Source organism: Sminthopsis crassicaudata, chromosome 1, assembly GCF_048593235.1.
Source record: "Sminthopsis crassicaudata isolate SCR6 chromosome 1, ASM4859323v1, whole genome shotgun sequence".
Taxonomy (NCBI): Eukaryota; Metazoa; Chordata; class Mammalia; order Dasyuromorphia; family Dasyuridae; genus Sminthopsis; species Sminthopsis crassicaudata.
Window position 1 is genome coordinate 24,332,593 of NC_133617.1, and position 22,088 is coordinate 24,354,680.

General features: G+C 37.9%; 1 protein-coding gene across 1 annotated transcript in view; it reads right to left on the bottom strand.

Annotated features, from left to right (window-relative positions):
- The window catches only part of FBXW8 (F-box and WD repeat domain containing 8), a 114,214-nt gene that overhangs the window by 60,368 nt on the left and 31,758 nt on the right, over positions 1-22,088 (bottom strand). The window lies entirely within an intron of this gene.

Below are 22,088 nucleotides of genomic sequence, written 5' to 3' on the forward strand. Positions count from 1 at the left end.
TTGTTGAAATGCATGACACTGTCCAGTTTTGTAAAAGAAACTCTCTTACACATACTGTCTTTACAACACATGACTGTCTCAATCGCGTCAAGTCTCAGCAAGCACTTACTGTGCCTAAGATGTGCCGGCCATGGGGTTAAATGCTGGCTAGATCAGAGCTTGGAGTTAAACCTAATGTGATTACCATCATCCTCATCACCATGATCACAAATAATAATGTTGATAATATAATAAGAGCTAACATTTATACAGGCACTCACTATGTGCCAGGCATGGTGTTAAGTACTTTAAATTATGGTCCCTCACAACAGTTCTGTAGATACGTACTATTATTATCCCCATTTTACAGCTAAGGAAACTGAGGCAAACAAGGTTAAATGACTTGCCCATGGTCACGTAGCTAATAAGTGTCAGAAGCTAGATTTAAAAGCAGGGTTTCCTTACCGCATATCTGGTGCTCTATCCACTATGCTACCTAGATGGGTATAAATATGACCATGTATAATCAAAAGTTCTTTTTTTTTTTTTTTTCTTTTATTTTATAATTATAACATTTTTTGACAGTACATATGCATGGGTAATTTTTTACAACATTATCCCTTGCACTTACTTCTATTCAGATTTTTTCCCTTCCTCCCCCAAACCCCTCCCCCAGATGGCAAGCAGTCTTATATATGTTAAATATATTACAGTATAATTTAGATACAATATATGTGTGTAGAACCGAATTTTTTTGTTGCACAGGAAGAATTGGATTCAGAAGGTAAAAATAACAGTTTACATTCATTTCCCAGTGTTCCTTTTCTGGATGTAGCTGGTTCTGTCCATCATTAATCAATTGGAATTGGATTAGCTCTTCTCTATGTTGAAGAAATCCACTTCCATCAGCATACATCCTCGTACAGTATCATTGTTGAAGTGTATAATGATCTTCTGGTTCTGCTCGTTTCACTCAGCATCAGTTGATGTAAGTCTCTCCAAGCCTCGCTATATTTCTCCTGTTGGTCATTTCTTATAGAACAATAATATTCCATAACATTCATATACCATAGTTTACCCAACCATTCTCCAATTGATGGACATCCATTCATCTTCCAGCTTCTAGCCACTATGAAAAGGGCTGCCACAAACATTTTGGCACATACAGGACCCTTTCCCTTCTCTAGTAGTTCCTTGGGGTATAAGCCCAGTAGTAGTATGGCTGGGTCAAAGGGTATGCACATTTTGATAACTTTTTGGGCATAATTCCAGATTGCTCTCCAGAATGGTTGGATTCTTTCACAACTCCACCAACAATGCATCAGTGTCCCAGTTTTCCCACAGCCCCTCCAACATTCATAGTTATTTGTTCCTGTCATCTTAGCCAATCTGACAGGTGTGTAATGATACCTCAGAGTTGTCTTAATTTGCATTTCTCTGATCAATAGTGATTTGGAACACTCTTTCATATGAGTGGAAATAGTTTTAATTTCATCATCTGAAAATTGTCTGTTCATATCCTTTGACCATTTATCAATTGGAGAATGGCTTGATTTCTTATAGATTAAAGTCAATTCTCTGTATATTTTGGAGATGAGGCCTTTATCAGAACCTTTAACTGTAAAAATTTTTTCCCAATTTGTTACTTCCCTTCTAATCTTGTTTGCATTAGTTTTGTTTGTGCAGAAACTTTTTAATTTGGTGTAATCAAAATGTTCTATTTTGTGATCAATAATGGTCTCTAGTTCTCCCTTGGACACAAACTCCTTCCTCCTCCACAAGTCTGAGAGGTAAACCATCCCATGTTCCTCCAATTTATTTATGATTTCGTTCTTTATGCCTAAATCTTGGACCCATTTTGATCTAATCTTAGTATGTGGTGTTAAATGTGGGTCCATGCCTAGTTTCTGCCATACTAATTTCCAGTTTTCCCAGCAGTTTTTGTCAAATAATGAATTCTTATCCCAAAATTTGGGATCTTTGGGTTTGTCAAAGATTAGATTGCTATTTTTATTCACTATCTTGTCCTGTGAACCTAACCTATGCCACTGATCAACTAGTCTATTTCTTAGCCAATACCAAATGGTTTTGGTGACTGTTGCTTTATAATATAGCTTTAAATCAGGTACACTTAGACCACCTTCCTCTGACTTTTTTTTCATTAGTTCCCTTGCAATTCTCGACCTTTTATTCTTCCATATGAATTTTGTTGTTATTTTTTCTAGGTCATTAAAATAGTTTCTTGGGAGTCTGATTGGTATAGCACTAAATAAATAGATTAGTTTGGGGAGTATTGTCATCTTTATTATATTCGCTCGGCCTATCCAAGAACATTGAATGTCTTTCCAATGATTTAAATCTGACTTTATTTTTGTGGCAAGTGTTTTGTAATTTTGCTCATATAATTCCTGACTTTCCTTTGGTAGATATATTCCCAAATATTTGATACTATCGACTGTTATTTTGAATGGAATTTCTCTTTGTATCTCTTGCTGTTGGATTGTGTTGGTAATGTATAAAAATCCTGAGGATTTATGTGGATTTATTTTGTATCCTGCGACTTTGCTAAAATTCTGAATTATTTCTAATAGCTTTTTAGCAGAGTCTTTGGGGTTCTCTAAGTATACCATCATGTCATCTGCGAAAAGTGACAATTTGATTTCTTCATTTCCTACTCTAATTCCTTGGATCTCTTTCTCGGCTCTTATTGCCAAGGCTAGAGTTTCTAGTACTATATTGAATAGTAATGGTGATAGTGGGCAACCTTGTTTCACTCCTGATCTAACAGGGAAAGGTTCTAGTTTATCACCATTACATATGATGTTTACTGAAGGTTTTAAATATATGCTCCTTATTATTTTAAGGAATAGTCCATTTATTCCTATACTCTCAAGCGTTTTTAGTAGGAATGGATGTTGGATTTTATCAAATGCCTTTTCTGCATCTATTGAGATGATCATATGATTTTTATTAATTTGATTATTAATATGGTCAATTATACTAATAGTTTTCCTAATATTAAACCAGCCCTGCATTCCTGGTATAAATCCCACTTGGTCATAGTGTATTATTCTGGGGATGATTTTCTGAAGTCTATTTGCTAATATCTTATTTAAGATTTTAGCATCAATATTCATTAAGGAAATTGGTCTATAGTTTTCTTTCTCAGTTTTCGATCTACCTGGTTTAAGTATCAGTACCATGTCTGTGTCATAGAAGGAATTTGGTAGGACTCCTTCAATCCCTATTTTTTCAAATAGTTTACATAGCATTGGAGTTAGTTGTTCTTTAAATGTTTGGTAGAATTCACCTGTAAATCCATCTGGTCCTGAGGACTTTTTCTTAGGAAGTTGGTTAATAGCTTGGTCTATTTCTTTTTCTGAGATGGGACTATTTAGACTACTTACTTCTTCCTCTGTTAATCTGGGCAAGCTATATTTTTGAAGGTATTCTTCCATTTCATTTAAGTTATCAAATTTATCGGCATAAAGTTGAGCAAAGTAGCTCCTAACTATTGTTCTAATTTCCTCTTCATTAGTGGTGAGTTCACCCTTTTCATTTTCAAGACTATCAATTTGCTTTTTCTCTTTCCTTTTTTTAATCAGGTTTACTAAGGGTTTGTCTATTTTGTTGGTTTTTTCATAAAATCAACTCTTAGTTTTATTAATTAATTCAATAGTTTTTTTACTTTCAATTTTATTAATCTCACCTTTTATTTTTTGAATTTCAAGTTTTGTGTTTGTCTGGGGGTTTTTAATTTGTTCCTTTTCTAGCAATTTTAGTTGTAAACCCAATTCGTTGGCCCTCTCTTTCTCTATTTTATGCAAGTAGGCCTGTAGAGATATAAAATTTCCCCTAATTACTGCTTTGGCTGTATCCCACACATTTTGGTATGATGTCTCATTATTGTCATTTTCTTGGGTGAAGTTATTAATTATGTCTATGATTTGCTGTTTTACCCAATCATTCTTTAGTATAAGATTATTTAGTTTCCAATTATTTTTTGGTCTATTTTCCCCTGGCTTTTTATTAAATGTTATTTTGATTGCATTATGGTCTGAAAAGGATGCATTTACTATTTCTGCCTTACTGCATTTGATTTTGAGGTTTTTATGCCCTAGTATATGATCAATTTTTGTATAGGTTCCATGAACTGCTGAGAAGAAAGTATATTCCTTTCTGTCTCCATTTAGCTTTCGCCAAAGATCTATCATATCAAACTTTTCTAGTATTCTATTTACCTCTTTGACTTCTTTCTTATTTATTTTGTGGTTTGATTTATCTAATTCTGATAGTGCAAGGTTGAGATCTCCCGCTATTATAGTTTTGCTATCTATTTCCTCTTGCAGCTCTCTTAATTTCTCTTTTAAGAATTTAGATGCTGCACCACTTGGTGCATACATGTTTAATATTGATACGGCTTCACTATTGATGCTTCCCTTTAGCAGGATATAATGCCCTTCCTTATCTCTTTTAATTAGATCAATTTTTGTTTTTGCTTGATCTGAGATGAGGATGGCTACTCCTGCTTTTTTGGTTTTGCCTGAAGCATAATAGATTCTGCTCCACCCTTTTACTTTTAGTTTGAATGTCTCATCCTGTTTCAGGTGTGTTTCCTGTAAACAACATATAGTAGGATTCTGACTTTTAATCCAGTCTGCTAACTGCTTCCTCTTTATGAGGCAGTTTGCCCCATTCACATTTATGGTTAGAAGGACTAATTCTATATTGCTTGCCATCCTATTAACCCCTGCTTATGCTTTTCCCCTTTCCTTCCCTTTTACCCTCCTATCCAGTATTAAACTGGTAAACACCACTTGCTTTTCACAGCCCTCCCTTTTTAGGATCCCTCCCCCACCTTAAAGATCCTCCCCTTATTTTATCCCTTTTCCTCGAAATTACTGTATTCCCTTCCCCTTAGCTTACTCCTTCCCTTTCACTTTTCAATGAAGTGGAAGAAGTTTCACCATAAATCGAATATGTCTATTGATACACGCTATGTTCATCTCCCTCCTTTCTTTCTCTCAGATATAATAGGTTACCTTTGCCTCTTCATGAGATGTAGTACCACCACTTTATACTTTTTTATGATATAATCTCCTTTCCACCTCTAGTTTCTAAGACAAATTGTACATATGTTCTTTACATATTTTTTTGACAGAAGTATAGTTCTCAAGATTTCTTTTTACCTTTTTTAGAAGTCTCTTGAGTTCTGTATTTGAAGATCAAACCTTTTATGTAGGTCTGGTTTTTTCATCAAAAATAGATGGAATTCATTTATTTCGTTAAATGTCCATCTTCTTCCCTGGAAAATGATGCTCATTCTTGCTGGGTAAGTCACTCTTGGCTGCATACCAAGTTCCTTAGCCTTTCGGAATATCATGTTCCAGGCCCTGCGTTCTTTTAATGTGGACGCTGCTAGATCCTGTGTTATCCTTATTGTGGATCCTCCATATCTGAATTGTTTTTTTCTAGCAGCTTCCAATATCTTTTCCTTTGTCTGATGGTTCTTGAACTTGGCCACTATATTTCTTGGCGTTTTGATTTTAGGGTCCCTTTCAGTAGGTGATCGATGAATTTTCTCAATGTCTATTTTACCCTCTGTTTCCAAAACGTCTGGGCAGTTCTCTTTGATAATTTCCTCGAAAATGGTGTCCAAGCTCTTTTTTTCCTCCCATTTTTCAGGGAGTCCGATTATTCTCAAATTGTCTCTCCTGGATCTGTTTTCCAGGTCTGTTGTCTTTCTGGTAAGGTACTTGACAGTCTTTTCAATTGTCTCATTTCTCTGGTTTTGCTTGACTCCCTCTTGGTTTCTCCTTGAGTCATTCATTTCTACTTGTTCCAGTCTAATTTTCAATGATGTATTTTCTTCACTCACTTTTTTTATATCTCTTTGTAATTGTCCAATTGAGTTTTTATCTTCTATGGAATTTTTTTCCATTGTATTTTTTAGAGAGCTGATTTCTTTTTCCAGCTCTCTAATCCTGTTTTCCTTGGAGTTGTTTACCTTTTCCAGCTCACTAATCTTGTTTCTCAATGATTTGATTTCTTTATCCATTCTGTCTTTGAATGCATGGGATGACTTCTCCAGGCTCTCTTGCCAAGCTTCCCTTTCCTTTTCCCATTTCTCTTCCAGCTCTCTTGTGAGAGCCTTTTTGATTTCCTCTATGAGGTTCTTTTGTATTGAGGAGCAGCTTATATCTCTCCCAGGGGATACATCTGGGGACAGTCTGTTCCTAGTCTCTTCAGCATTTGAAGTCTGCTCCCTCTCCACACAGAAGCTGTCAATGGTTAGAGCCCTTTTAAATTTTTTGTTCATTTTGTCAGAGTAGGAATCAAAGAAAACAAACTGACAAGAGAAACAATTGGTCTGTTTTGCGGGGGATAGGGCTGGATGGTATTAATGGGCTTCCTCTACAGACTGGGGGTAGGGCAGCAGAGAGCCACTAACAGAACAGCAATGACTGTACTGAATCTGCGCTCTGAGGCTCCGAGAACGCACCGAGTCAGTCCAGGTGGGGGTTGGGGGTGGCTGGGCTCTGAGAGAAGTTGGCTTTCTGGGGTTTTAATCTTCACCTCCAGTGTTTACACCCTCTCCACCGCTCCTGGCTTGCTGCCAAGACGGAGCATCCACACTGGGGCAAAAGCCCTTTCACAAAAACGACAGAGATCACACCCCTCCCCCTCCGGTCTGAGCTGTGTGAGCTGCCTGTCTTGCTCTGGCTGTCTGCCCTCAGTCTGCGCCCAGTCTGATTGACCCTCCCCCGAACAAACACAGACCTTTTCTGGCGACTTTCAAGGATGTCTTCTCTTGGTGATAATTTGTGGATTTCTTTCTGGGTCAAGCATTAAGTCAGAGGCTTGTCATGAAGTAAGTTCTGAGAGAAAACGAGGAGCTCAAGCAGCTGTCTGCCTCCACGCCGCCATCTTGGCCGGAAGTCCCTAATCAAAAGTTCTTATGGCTGCTTTAATATGCATATTTATAACAAAATTGACTCGAGAGTAGAGGCTCACTCAAAGTTTTGATAGCAAGTTAGTCTAAAGGAGTTTAAATTATTCCTTTAAGTCTCCTACTCTAAAGAAGATGACCCATTTCAGAGTCAGAGAGACTCAAACCACAGTACTCTGTTCTCACTGTTTCCCTGATTTCTCCCAAGACTCAGTCTAACCCCACTATCCCTTTTCCTCCTTCTACCTCAGCTGCTAATGACTATGCTGAGCAAACAGCCTTCTATCTATTCTCTATGTACCTTATAGCCACTAAATTCTTCACACGTTGTCTCCCCCATTAGAATGTAAGTTCCTTGAGAAAAGGAGCTATTTCTTGCCTGCCTTTGTATCCCCAACTTTTATTATTGCTCTGGGTTCATTAAATGCTTAATAAATATACACTGAACTGATTTATTGGCCCACATTCCAAATGGCTATGTTTACTTCAAAGCTAGTATTATCTCAACCCAACAGATTTTCCCCCTTCATATCTAATACATGTCAAACTAGGTCTGATTAGGGAAGATCAACTAACTAAACAATATTTTACTTGTTGCCTTTCTGAAGGTCAGGAGGTCTAGAACTTGCACACTGGTGAGATTCTCTTCCAAGCAGAAGCCATATGACTTCTTACTGAGGAAATGACAGCACTGTCTTGCATCAGCGGGAGCTGGATTGGATGACTAGCAAATTCTGGATCTGCTACTATATGATCTTGGGTCCTTCTGGAACTCAGTTTACTTATCTGTAAAATGATGGAGCTAGACTAGATAACCTTTAAGAGGCCTTCCCAGAAAATGATAGAATTTAAAAATTAAAAAAAAAATTAAGAGATCCGATAGAAGCAATTTTTACAACTATAATGACAAAAATTAACAAAGTACAGGTTAGAAGTGATCATAAAAGATAATTTTTTTTAATCACCCTAAATAAATAAGCTATTTTGTAAACAAATTCAATGAAACCAGAATAAAGGATAGTGTCCACTTGGTTAAAAAAAATTACCTCAAATAAATGAAATCAAAACTTGAAAAAAGCTCAAATCAAAACAAATCAAATAAAAATCTGATATCCAAAATATATGGGGAACTGACATAACAAATACAAGAGTCATTCCCTGAAAGGTAAGTACATGTGCAATTTTCAGAGAAGAAATATACACTATTAACCATATTAAAAAATGCTCCAAATCACAGAAAAGAGAAATGCAAATCAAAAGTCCTAAGTATTACCACATATCAAATTAACAAAAATGATAAGAAGTGGACATTGTCAAAGTTGGAGGCACTGTGGGAAAACAAGGTCATCAACACACTATCAGTCAAACTAAGAATTGGTCCAGCTGTGCTGAAAAATAATTTAAAACACCACAGGAAAAGTCATTAAACTTGACCTAGCAGTCCTGCTGGTCACCACAAAGGCCAGAGGTCAGAGTCAGAGAGTGTCCATGTATACATCAAAATATTCACTGCATTATTTTTCTTGATAGCAAAAACTGGAAATAAAGGAGATGCCCATTGACTGGAGAATTTTTTTTAATGTAGCATATGAAAGTAATGGAATAAATATTATTGCATAATTAATATAGATGAATTAAGTACTTAATCTTTGCCAGGTTCTATGCTAAGGATACCAAGGGGGACAAAAGACAATCCCCTACTTGGAAGATTGTATCATCTAATGAGAGAGATAACTTAAAAGCAAATATACACAAAGCAAGCTACAAAGAGAATAAATAGGAAATAATTAGCAGAGGAAAGGTACTAGAATTATGAAAGGTTGGGTAAAGCTTCTAATAAAAGAGAGGATTTTAGATGGGACTTTAAGGAAGCCACAGAGGTCAATAAGTGAAATGGAGGGGAGCCATTCCAAGCTAGAGAAAAAGCCCAGATGAAAAGGCACCAGTGTAAGAAATTCAAATCAACATGGGAGGACTTACATGAATTAATGTGGTTAGTGAAGCAGGCCCAGGGCCACCACATGTTACAATACAAAAGCAAACTCTTAAAACAACTGAATTCTGAATAACCATTCTGGCCCAAATCTGCTCCTGTAAAACAGAAGATGAGACACATCTCCCTCTTTGTGATGGAGAGTTGGAGAGCTACAGATGCAGAAGTTCCTATCCACTAACAGCCATGGTCACCAGGCATATTGATTTTTACTGTCCTTTGTCAGAAGAGAGGCTTCAATGGGCATGGGGGATGGATATAAAAACCAAAAATGTCAATAAAATGTTTAGGAGGTTTTTGAGTTATTGTTTTTAAGTAAATGAAGTTCAAATGAAGAAAAAAAGAATGTTAGTATTTTTTTTTATCATATTATGAAGTATTGTTGACTATATGTATTTTTATCAGGTGATTATCCTGATAATTAATTTTACCAATTTTTAAAGCAATCCATAGACATTTTGATTATAGATTACATGAAATATGGAAATAAGTTTATCTCTATCTATCTAGAACCTAAAAGAAATCAGATGACACATGAAATAAAAGCAAGTGGAAAGTTGAAGAACCTGTAACTTCTCCACTCAAAGTCCTTACTCTTCAATTTATTCCTTCTTTCCTTTCCCCTCACTCTTGTGCCTTGTTTTTCAGTTTTTAAACCCTTTTCTCCTTTTCCATTTTAACTAAAGCACACTTGAACACGAACACAGACTTGACAATTACTTTATTTTTTAGCTCTCTGTCCTGTGGCCAATTTTTGATTATTCTTAATCTCTTGAATATGCCCTCCTTCTTTCATGTGACAATGCTATCACCTTGGTTCATGTTCTCATCACTTTATGCTTACGCTGAAATAGCTGCTCTTGGTCTCCCCACCATAAGCCTTTCCTCATTCCAGTCCATCCCTCTCCCAGTTATCAAATTAATTTTCCTATAATTCATGTCTGTGTTACCCCCTCCTTTGATTCAATAGACTCCAGTGGCTCCCTACCGTTTCCAGGATCAAATATTAAACCTTCTGTTTCAAAGTCTTAACCTGCTTTTTCCTTCCCAGTTACCTCTTACCTTAAGCCACTCCACCCTGCTACATACTTTGAGATGCAGTGACATTGGTCTCCTTGGTACTCTCACACAAGACACGCCATATGGTAATTCTGGGCATTTTCACTGGCTGTCCCTCAGTGAGTGCTCTTTTTCATCTCTCTCCTGGCTTCCCCAACTTTCCAAATTCTACCTTCCACAGAAAGCTTTTCCTGATCCCTCTTGATTCTAATACCTTCTCTTTATTAATTATTTCTAATTTATTCTGTATATAGCTTGTTTTTTATATTGTTGTTTGAATGCTGTCTCCCCAGTAGATTGTGGATCCTTGAAGGAAGGGATCAACGCACAGCACAATGCCTGGCACATAGAAAAGTGCACAATAAATTTTACTGAATGATCAGTGGTTTATTTTATTTGTTTTTTCTGGTAAGAATCCAAAGTGTATTTGCTTGCATATTCTGAAGAGCAATAGTAAAAGTGCAAAATATACTGAAAGCATTGAGACAGAAAACAATGAAAACACAATTAAGTTTCATATTTTGAGCTTAACCTGAAATATGTATTATTCACATGTAACAGACAGCAAGTTAATAATCCTTGAATATTAATGGTTAATCCTTAAAATAGTAAATGTTTATTCCAATTTTATTTATACTTTCTACTAACATTAATTCTTCTAAATTTAAATTGTACTATTAATTGTGAATTGAACAAACACAAATGATGGGAATAATGCTGCTGCAATTATGTCAATGTGCAAAATTTTCATTCAAGTCACACAATTGACTATTCCAATTTCTCTTATAACCACTCACATGAATTTAGAATTCTCCCTCTGGGATCATCCTCTTACAGATTTTTTAGCCAAGAGTTTACTGACCAATCTAGTTCTGATTATTATGAAACTTCCTTTTATAATAGCATTTTCAGAATGAGATCTTTCTTAAGAAAGAATGATTTCCCATGTTAACAGTATTTGACTTATATAATGGTACCAGACTGGTACCAGAGAACTGTTCAATAAGTGAACCACAAACAAGTACTACATACGGGACAAAAGTAGCTCCTACCCCAGGCCCAAATGTCAGTCAGTAAGTGAGATTGTTGGACTGAATATCTCCAGGCTTGGCTACCTGTACTCCTCTAGTCATCGAGGGTAAATGGCAGCGTCCCTAGGCCATGAGACTTGGTGAAGGATTCCCTGCCCCTGATCCTCTATCTACCTCTCTGCCCATACATATAAACACCCTACATGAATCTTAGTCTGTGAAGTTGTTTCTTAATGAGCCCAAGTCATCTGTTAAATAAGTTCTTCTCTTTCAAACTCTCTTTTGGTGACCTCTATCACGTCTATGTCAATGACTCCCAAAATATGTCCAGCCCCAGTGTCTCCCCTCAAGTTCAGTCCCACAATTACCAACTGAAATTAAACTCGATGTTCCACAGACACCTCAAACTCAAATATCCACAACAGAATTTGTTATCTTTTTTCCTCTACAATGACAGGACTAGTCAGTGTGACATCCCCAAAGGGAAAGAACATGGAAACACAATAAAATGGGCTGAATAACCCATAAGCTGATTAATCGGCCCCTGAAAAAAATTAAGAGCTAACCATCTATAAAAATGTCTCTTATTTGACTATTTCATTATGTAAAGGATACCATCCATTGGGAATAAATAAGCTCAATGATTCTGTTTTGATAAGCAAGACCTTTTTTTTTTGTAAATGTCTGCTTAAATGATCTCCACTCACAGTGGCAGTTAATGAGAGAACAGTTTTGCTGCAGAATTGCCCAGAAGGTGAATATTAAAGCCTCCAGGTCCCCTCTTGATGGGAATGGGGTGGGGCAATAAATGCTCCATTTCAGTTGGCATTACAACCCAATATGGGAGACCGACTGGCTTAGATCCATTGAACTGGTGGTAAAATACAAAAACCAAAGAGTTTCCCAGATGTAAAACATCATAGGGAGGCTGGGAGAAGGACAAGACAAAAACCTAAATGACAACGAAAAAGACTGAGGAGCTATATTGGCCAAGAGAAGACAGAATAAATGTTGAAGGGAGGGAGGAGCAAAGGCTGCTCTCTCTGCAGAGCTCCAGATGTCTTTATCATTGCCTAATGACAATCCCACTCAACCAATTAAGACACTACTATGAAGTGACATTGTCAGAAAGCCTTTGGACCTCAGTGTACGATGGCTGGCTAATTGGTGCTGGTGCAAAGCACAACCGCAACGAGCCCACAAGCTGATGTGAATTCATGGAAGATAAAAATGGGGAACAAGTCTTTTCCCAAACCAGTGGTTAAGTGCCCCACTCTATGGCATGAATCAAGAATCCTATTGCTCTTCCCACTGTTCTAAATGTGCATTGTTTAAGTCTACAGAGGCAGGTTTGGAAAAATATGCCTGATTTTCAGTTAAAAAGGCAGGGAGAGGGCAGGTATGGCCCTTTCTCCACCCATCGTTGCTGAGCCAATTCCGATCTCTCGAGAGCTGCAACTCACAATTGGTGAGTCTCCAACAAACATTCAGATAGTTGTCTCATGAAGACAAAGAAAAACCAAAAAAGAAAGATGGAGCTGTAAGTCAAACACTCATCTTTCTCACAGGCCAACACTGCTCCCTCAGTGTCTGGTCTATTTCTGGGTAAAAGCATATTTTACTTGCTAAGCTTCAAAAAGTAGAGGCCCTGGAAAGCTCAGGGCCAGAGGCAGAAGCACCTGGGGTCATGGCAGAGCCATAGGAACAGTGGTGGAAACCCTCGGGCAGGTCCCTTCGCCTGGAAACCAGGGACAATATGACCTCCAGTAGGCACCTCCCTTACACGGAGAGGTCTGGAGGAGATGTCATGGATAAAGCCTCTTGTGAACCTTAAAGTCTGAGGGACGTGTAGATCCTGATGGTCGCTGCCTTGGTCCGGTGGCCGGGCCTGCTGGCTGCCAAAGGCGATGCCTTCCAGCAAGCATTCTCACTCAGACCTGCAAACACCCTCAGAGGCAGAAGCGTTAAGCTAGGAGCAAAAGGAAAAAAAGGGTCCCACTGGGGAGTGGCCGGGGAGGCGGAAGGACGCCAATTCCAGGTCACTATCGCCAATCACGCTCCATCACTTCTACAGCTTCATCCTGTCTGGTGACAAAGAGAGGACATGATGGAGGGAAAGACATATTTAGCAACAAGAACCGGGGACCTGAAACCAGCTCTAGCCAGCGGCTTAATGGCTAAGGATATAAAACAGTTTCAGTCAATTCAAGAAGCATTTCTATTACTGAGGCAGTAAGAAAGCACAGTGGTTAACAAAAAAGAGGAGAGTTCAAATTCAGCCTCAGTCCATTCAACCTGGGTAAACTGTCAATGTTTTAGTTCTCTCATCTATAAAATGGGCTGATAATGGTCCCAACCTCCCAGGGAATCATGAAGATCAAATACACTAACACATGCAAAGTGCTTTGTAAACTTTATAGAGCTTTATAAATGTTGTCTATTATTATTAAGTGTCTGTGTGCCAGGCACTGTGTGAGATACCGAGGGCACAAAGACAAAAATGAAGGATAGAGGAGCTGACATTCTTCTAAAGCCAAATAATATATACAGAGATGAATAAATACAAAATATGTGCAAAATAATTCAAGTCTGTCAATAAACATTTATTAAGCACACCTACTGTGTGCCAGACACTACGCCAGGCTCTGGAGAAACACAGAAGGGCCAGAGACATGCCCTGGCCTCAGGGAGTTCCCAGTCTAATGGGGGAGACAACATGCAAACATCCACACACAATGAAGATAACCTGGGACATAATGTGAGGGAGGCCTCAGCACTAAGGGGGATGTGGGAAGGTTTCCATAGAAGGCAGGGTTTTAGTGAGACTGGAAGGAAGTCAGGGAAACATGGAGACAGAGATGAGGAAAGAGAGCATCCCAGGCATGGGGGACAGCCAGAGAAGATGTCCAGTCTGGGGCTGGAGTGTCTTGTTTCAGGAGCAGCCCGGAGGTAGCTGTCATCGGGCTGAAGAGTAGGACGTGGGGTAGGAGGGGAAGCGCAGAGAAGGGAGTGATGCAAATAGGTTGGGTCATCCTCAGGAAATGGCAGCGCAGTTTAGTGACCCTGAACTACTCCCAGAATCCCAGGCCCATCTTCTTTATACAGAAATTCTGCCAGTTCTGTTGTACGACTTTTGAGTTATGACAAATTAATTAATGTGAGTACGTGAGCAGGAGACAGCACGTTACAAATAAGGAACTCTGAAACAGAACCAGAATAAATGGTGTCATCAAGGAAATGTGGGGGTGCAGGGGGGGGGATAACAAAGCAAACAAGCGAATGGCAGCCACCCAAGCGGGGCTTCTGCGGGCGTACCAGTGCGGCTACGTTCATATCCAAGATGGGCAACAAGAAAGCATCGGCAGTTGTGAGTCTGAAGCCAAATACTTTCAGGAATCACTGAATTTTCAGGCTATGAGAGCAGCAAAAATAAGACCAAAGGTATTTGTTGAGTGCAGAGACAGAGGAGGGATATTTATCTGCCTCCATATAAGAAGGTGGACACAAAATAAGGATTACATAGACACTAGGCAGACCTGGCCCTTATGTGGAAGTTCCCTATCTCTAGCATGTTGAAATTTAAAGGAATCGTCACTCTTCAAAATGCCCTTTCTTTGTACAATATCAAAGATAATAAATCCCTACAAATGGGAATTAGTTTAATTAAAATATCATGCAATAAACAAAAAATTAACTTCATCCCAAAATAAAGATGTTGTACAACAATACAGCTCTCACCATTAAGTAAGAGCTCACAAGGCATCAACTGGAAACTAATGAACTTTTTAATGGACCCTCAAAGAGACTGCATACACAGAACACTTCAAACTCTTTTCTATACATCTTGGTTAATCACGATCAATAGAGTCCAAGTCAGTGATGATTACACACAGAGTTATTGAATCTGTGGCTCCTTCCTTTGCTCCTGGGAGAACAGGAGATGGATAAAGGCAGGCATGAGTTCACAAGTATTTATTAAAGATATCTGGGCTATCTGTTATTATGGATTTAATAAACTTAATGCTTTTTCTATGACATTATCAATACCCTACACCTCAGTCGTATTTATAAGTTTACAGATATTTTACAACACAGATAAATTAATAAATTTAGAAATATTTTAAAGAGGCTAAAAGAAGAATAGTGATTACGTAGTAATTGATTACTCCTTTCTTAGACACTAATGTAGTTATATTACAGTGAATTGTTGTCCTTTCTCCTGACTGGATCATAAGCTGCACAAAATCAAGGCACGTCATTAATGTTTGTTATCTTTCTAGCATAGTAGAGTACACATTCTTATTTTTGTTATTCAGTCATAACTATGAATCCAGTGGAGCATAGCATGCCAGGCCCTTCCGTCCTGCACTCTCTCTCAAAGTCTGTTCAAATTTATGGTCATTGTTTCCTCACTGCCTATTCACCTCATCCTCTGAAGACCCCTTTTCATTTTGTCTTCGATCTTTCCCGACATCAGGGACTTTTCCAATGAGTCCCAATTTCTAAAGTGGCCAAAGTACTTAAGATTCAGCTTTAATATCTGACCTTCTAGTGAACAGTTTTGTAATTAATCTAAGTACTGACCGATTTGATCTCTTTGCTGTCCAAAGGATCCTTAAAAGTCTTTTCCAGATCATAAAAGCGGGGAAAAGGAACCACAGGTGCAAAAATGTTTGATGCAGCTTTCTTTTGTGGTGGCAAGAAATTGGAAAATGATGGGGAAAAATGATGAAAATTAATTGGGGAATGGCTGAATAAGTTATAATATATGAAAGTAATGGAATAATATTGTTTTATTAAGAAAAAAAGGATGAAGAGGATGATTTTTAAAAGGCCTGGAAAGATTTACATGAACTGATACTGAGTGAATAAGTAGAAACAGGAAAACATTGTACACAGAAACAACAAGTTTGGGTAATGATCAATTATGACAGACTTGATACTTTTCTCAGTGTTTCGGTGATCCAAGGCAATCTCAATAAACTTCAAATGGAAATCATCATCTGCATCTTGAAAGAGAACTATAGCAACTGAATGTAGATCAACACCACTATTTTCATCTTTTTCCCCCTTCTGTTTTTTAAAAAAAATTTTAAAAAGAAAAAAAAAGCTTGAAGTAGTAATAACTTTTGATAGCAAAAAATGTGTCAATTATTAAAAATCTGCTGAGAAGAAGTGCTGGTTCACAGATTAGATATTGGGAAACATAGTTCTGACTTAATAAAGATCAGGATTGAAGAAGCTAAGGATGTTTAACTAGAGGGAAAAAAAAGACTTGGGAGATTTCATAACTGTTTTCAAATATCTATTGTATTATGGTTCAAGTATCATGGTGAAGATTTTTTTGAGTTTTTCTACTTAGTCCTCAAGAGTAGAACTATGAGCAATGAGTAGAAGATGTAAGGAAACAGATTTTAATTCTGCTAAATATAAATGAAGAGGTTATTAATTTTTAAAATTAATTTTAAAAAATGTTGTCTATTCTACTCTGTTATAGAAATGTTTGTTTTATTTCTTAAATTCAGAATAATAAATGAAAAAAAAACCTTCTCTAGCACAAGTGTTGATTCTGTAGCACTCATCATCCCTTACAGTTCAACTCTTACAGCCAAATATTGCTACTGCAAAAAACATAATTTTAACTAAAAAGACCTTTGTCAGCAAGGTGATATCTGCTTTTTAGTACTCTGTCTAGATTTGCAAACTGAATGACTAATTGAATTGAATGATTAAATTTGTCATGGGACAGTGATTAAAGTAATCATAATAACCAGGATTTATTCCATGTAGCAACAATTTGTGATCTTTCCAATGATTCTCTTTCTTATGAAGACTCTCCAAGATCTCCAAAATCTCTTAGATGATTTTTTTGTGCATTTCTCTAGCTGGAAAAGCCATTACTTTAACATCAAATTGGTGATGAATCTCTCACGATTCAGTCAAATTAGTCCTCCCAGGCTCATTCCCAAAACATGTCTGACTTACTACCTCCTGCCAGACTTTCTATACTATTATCATAATCTCTGCAAACACAGGGTCATCTCTAAAGTCTTACAAAAGTAAAGAATAAGGCCAAGACTTGAAGAAAAAAATAATCTCAAAAATTGAGAGCATGGATTTCAAAAAAGCCTGGAAAGATTTACATGAATTGATGCTGAATGAAATCATCAGAACCAAGAGAACACTGTACACAATAACAGCAAGGCTGTATGATGATCAACTCTGACAGACTTAATTCTTCTCAGGAATACAGTGATCCAAGACAATTCCAATAGACTTGGATGGAAAATGTCGTCCATATCTGGAGAAAGTACTATGGACACTGAACGTGGATCATTTTCACCTTTTTTTGTTTTTTCTTTCTACCTATGGTTTTTCCTTTTTGTTTTGGTTTTTCTTACAAAACATGTCTAATATAGAAATATGTTTAAAATTACTGTACATATGTAACCTATATCAGATAGTTTGTTGTTTGGGGCAAGAAGAGAAGGAAAAAGAAAAACTAGAACGCAAAACCTTACAAAAGGGAATGCTGAAAACTATCTTTACATGTATAAAAAAAAAAACTATTAAGTGAAAAAAAAATGAGAGTTATGTCCACAGCATTAATGTGAATAACACATTATGTGTATAAAGAAATTTTTAATACTATTACCAATTTGGGTCCACCCTAAACAGTTCACTTTGCCAAGGAGTTGAGATTTTGACAATGAATATACTTCCCCTACTGCTTTAGCAAACAGTCCTCATATTGTAACAAGCACTTTACAATTTATCTGATGGTGTTTGAGAGTTGCTATGACCAAAACATTTGCCAGCCTGCAGCCAACTTGGTAAGTCTTTTTGACCTAAGACAGAGGCCAGTCCTAAGATAACAGGCATCATTTTCCATCTAGGAAGCATCTGCTAAAAGCCGAGTTCTGCTGGCATACCTTTCAACAATCTAAGGCCAATTCCATGCCATGATAAGCCTCTGCACTAGAGCTTAGTGGAAGGATGCAGCAATAATATTTAATGTAGTCTACCCAGAGAGAGAACTGTGGGAACTGAGAGTGGTTCAAAATATAGCATTTTTATTCATTTTTTTTTTATTATTTGCTTGCATTTTATTTTCTTTCTCATTTTTTTTCTGGTTTGAATTGATCTTTCTTGTGCAGGAAGATAATTGTATAAATATGTATGCATCTATTGAATTTCACATATATCTCTACCATGTTTAACATGTACTAGACTACTTGCTATCTAGGAGAGGGGATGAGGGAAGGGAGGGGAAAATTGAAACCCAAAGTTTTACAAGAGTTAATGTTAAAGCGTTATCTATGCATACGTTTTGAAAAAAAAAAAAACTTTACTTAAAAAAAAAATCTAATGTAGTCAGAGAACAAAAAAGGAATTATCAATTAAACCAACCAAAATTTCATTTCTCATATGTAGAAAATTTTGAAATCTGTGGAGGAATGCTTCACGTTGAAACAGAAAGCAAAAAGAATGTCAAAGAATTTGGTTAATACAAAAAATTGTTCCATCATAAAATGAGTCGAGTTCTCCTACTATTAGGGGAAATATGGGGAATGAAATAACTAAAAATGAGGTAAGATAGGAAGTTATCTTTGACTCATGTCTATGTTTGAGTAGAGAACGTCCATTTAACAAATCCTAATTATAGACAATAATCAAGTCTTTGTTCTGGGCAAACAGAATCAATTAGAGAAGCAGAGATTTAAATCCACCTGCATGTAAGCTAGATGTCTGAAGCTGGAACGAACATTAGAAATGGCATTCACCACATACTCTGTTCAATCAAGGAGTCAACTGGTATAAGAATGGCTGCTGGGCCCACAAGGGCTTACCTGGTTGATTACCTGATCACGTTCATCGTGAAGATTTGAGCATGTAAATTAAAAGTACAGCATAAAAAGAGAAAATTAATTGTTGTTTCAAAGAATAAAATGATAGGAAGAAAGAGGAAGGGCAAGGAATTTTCCCATCCATAGGTACTGCAAGGAAACAGGGATAAATTAAGTGTGCGTTCCAGGAAAAGTGCAAATTATTGACTAAAAGTTAGATCAAAAATTAAAAAATAAAGATGAGGGGAGAGAGGAGAGTACCATGGTAAGTAATGCAAAGAAAACATTTTGAAAACAAATGATTTTGCTAAATTTTTTAACCAAAAGGTAGCCCTCAAATATAAAGAGAAAATTATGCTTTGTTGCAAGAGCTGAAATGCTTCAGGCTTATGAATCTTAAGCACCGGTGAGGAGGGAATTTATTGCCAAATACCACCGTACTCTTGGGCATCTGATAAAAGCTTTTTGGTAAGCTAATAGCTTAATGCTGAGGCTGAGCTGGCACAGGGGTCTCCGATGAGCACAAGGCTCAAGTTTCTGCTCCAGGTTTCACCTGAGATGCTTTCCTTCACTAGGTGGCAGTCAAGTGAATACACTTTATGTCAACTTGTAACTAGACCTACAGATCAGGTTTTCTAATTTGACCTTTCTGAACTCATGATGTCATCTGTTTTCAACACACTTTCAACTATGAGACAGCAAATAGGGGGAGGGGAAGCTTTTTGAGACTCACAAAGGGAGGCTGGCAAGGTGTGTCTCACTATGGGCCCTCCACTTGTTAGGAGCATCAAAACGAGCCCTGCCCGAGCATCCCTGCTCCTCCGCTGGTCCTCCATAATGGCCTCTCAGAAAGCCCTTATTCTTCTAAAAGCAAAGGAGATGTGCTCCAAGTCTCCTTAACATTACCTGAGTGCTCAAAAGCTCAGAGAGCAGGTATGGCCTCTAACCTACCATAGCGCTAACTAGACAACTGGGGGCAGGTCAAGGCCAGTTTTCCCACTGATGCTTCTCAAATCCACTAAGTAAACAGCTGGGCTAACTCTGTTCCCAGAAAGACGGTTCATAATGCAGCTATCACTTTCAATTTTCTAATAAAGTTCTTTTTCTGAGGTTAATTCAGAAAAACTCCTCACAAAAAAGTGTAATCATGAACAGTTACAAAACCTTACACTAACAAAGCCATGATGACATTTTTAATGCATAGAAAATGACAGAATAAAACGTAAACAAGCTAGAAAGACAGACAGAATGCTAGAAATAAGAAAGCCTTTTTACAGATTAGGAAGAAGAGGCCCCCAAGAAGTGACCTGAGTTGCCCAAGTTAGAGACAAGAGTATATTCAGAACTGAGACTTGCTGGCTCACCTTTCAGTACTTTTAATAAGCAGGAGACAACCAATTTGAAATCAACATGTGGAATACATGTAGACAAAAATGCAGGTTAAAAAAAACAAAACAAAACAAAACAACCCAACCAGTAAAATGGAGATTTCCAGCTTCACGAAGAACTTTCTTGTTTTGATCTGCTGTGCTCATGAAAAAGCTCTCTTCTGATGTCTGAGTGAAGAATAAATGTTTTTAAAAAGAACTTTATGGAATAAGACAATTACCTTTTTCTCAAAATGTTACTAGAGTGCAGAACAAAAGATTCAGTCTCATCTTAAATAAAAGCAGAATGCTATTCTTAAAGTAATTTTAGCAATCTTTGCAAAAAATGACAAAGAATAATGCCGTGGCTCATTGGCGTCGGAAGGGACTGTGGTCATCTAAATCAAACTTCCAGCCAAACTTCTGTCTCCTCTAAAACCCTTTGGATCAATAGCTGTCCAAAATCTTCTGAATGCTGCACGTGGCCTGAGACGGCCTGGCCCGTGATGGGCAGCTTTGGCTGTTAGAAGTTCTGCCTTCTGAGCTGAAATCTTCCCCCTGTAATTTGCCCATGTGGGTCCGCCCTCTGAACAGGGCCACGAGGCAACAAAGCTTGTCTAGTCTCTCTCCCAGAGAGAAGCTTTTCCTATTTGTTTCCTCTTAAGTTTTCTCTCTTCAGAATAAACATCCTTCAACATTTCCTCCACTGATGTCACATGATCTCAATCTCCCAGGGATCTGTTATGTGCCAAGCACTGTGCTAAGCACAAGGATCCAAAGCAAGACAAAACAAAGTCCCTGCCTTCAGGGAGTTTCCAATGCAACATGCAAACAAGCATGTACACACAAACTGTAGGAAATGTAATCAGGAAATAACTAATAGAGGAAGTGGAATTAAGAGAGGTTGGGAAAGGCTTCTTATAATAGTAAATGGGATATTAGTTGGAACTTGATGGAAGCCAGGGTCAATAGGAGGAGCAGAACGCCCAGAGCTGAGAGAATTCTGGAGGGTCTTATCTGTGGAGCAGCCAGAAGATACACTGGATTCGTGTTTAGGAGTGAAGTGTAAGGAGACCAGAAAAGTGGGAGGGAACAAGTTATGAGGATTTTGTATTTGTTCCTGGAGGCAACTGGAAGTCACTGGAGTTTATTGAGGACATATATGTGTCTGTATGGGTAAGGGATAAGGTGAAGGAGAAGAGGCGTTGACGAATCTGGCCTGCAAGTTAGGAAAATCCCTTTAGTGGCTGAAGGGAGAATGGGCTGGAGTGGGGAGAGCCGAGGCAAGCAGAGTTACTGCATGGTCCGGGGATGAGGATGAGGGCCTGTACCAGGGGGTCTCATAGAGAAGACATGGACTCATATATGAGAAACATTGCAGATATGGAATCAATGGCTTGGATCTGAGGGGTGAGACATAATGAGGAATCCAGGATAACTCCTAGGCTGGCACCAGGAGGGTAGCAGTGTCAGGAAAGAAAGCAACAGGTTTATGAAATGTAGATACACCCAGGACACCCACATCTTCCTAATCCCTCAGGCTCACCCACTGCCACACATTTCAAAGTATTGAGGTCATTCGTTTAAGAGTTCTTCTTTCTCCTCTCTTCCCCCCAATACCTTTTGCCATCATCAATCTGTTCTGTCTATTTAATGCTGCTTCCTTTGTCTAGAAATGGGCAACTTCATACACTAAAATCTACATCCAAAAAGAGTCTGATCAGAGGCCTGCCGCAGATCACCAGATCAGTAGAACTGCAAATCCTAAGTATAAAGGTGTTAACTGAATCCATGGAAGCTGATGAGATCACCAAGTGAAAGAAGAGAGAAAGGGGAGAGAAGAGCCCTACAGAGGGCCCACCT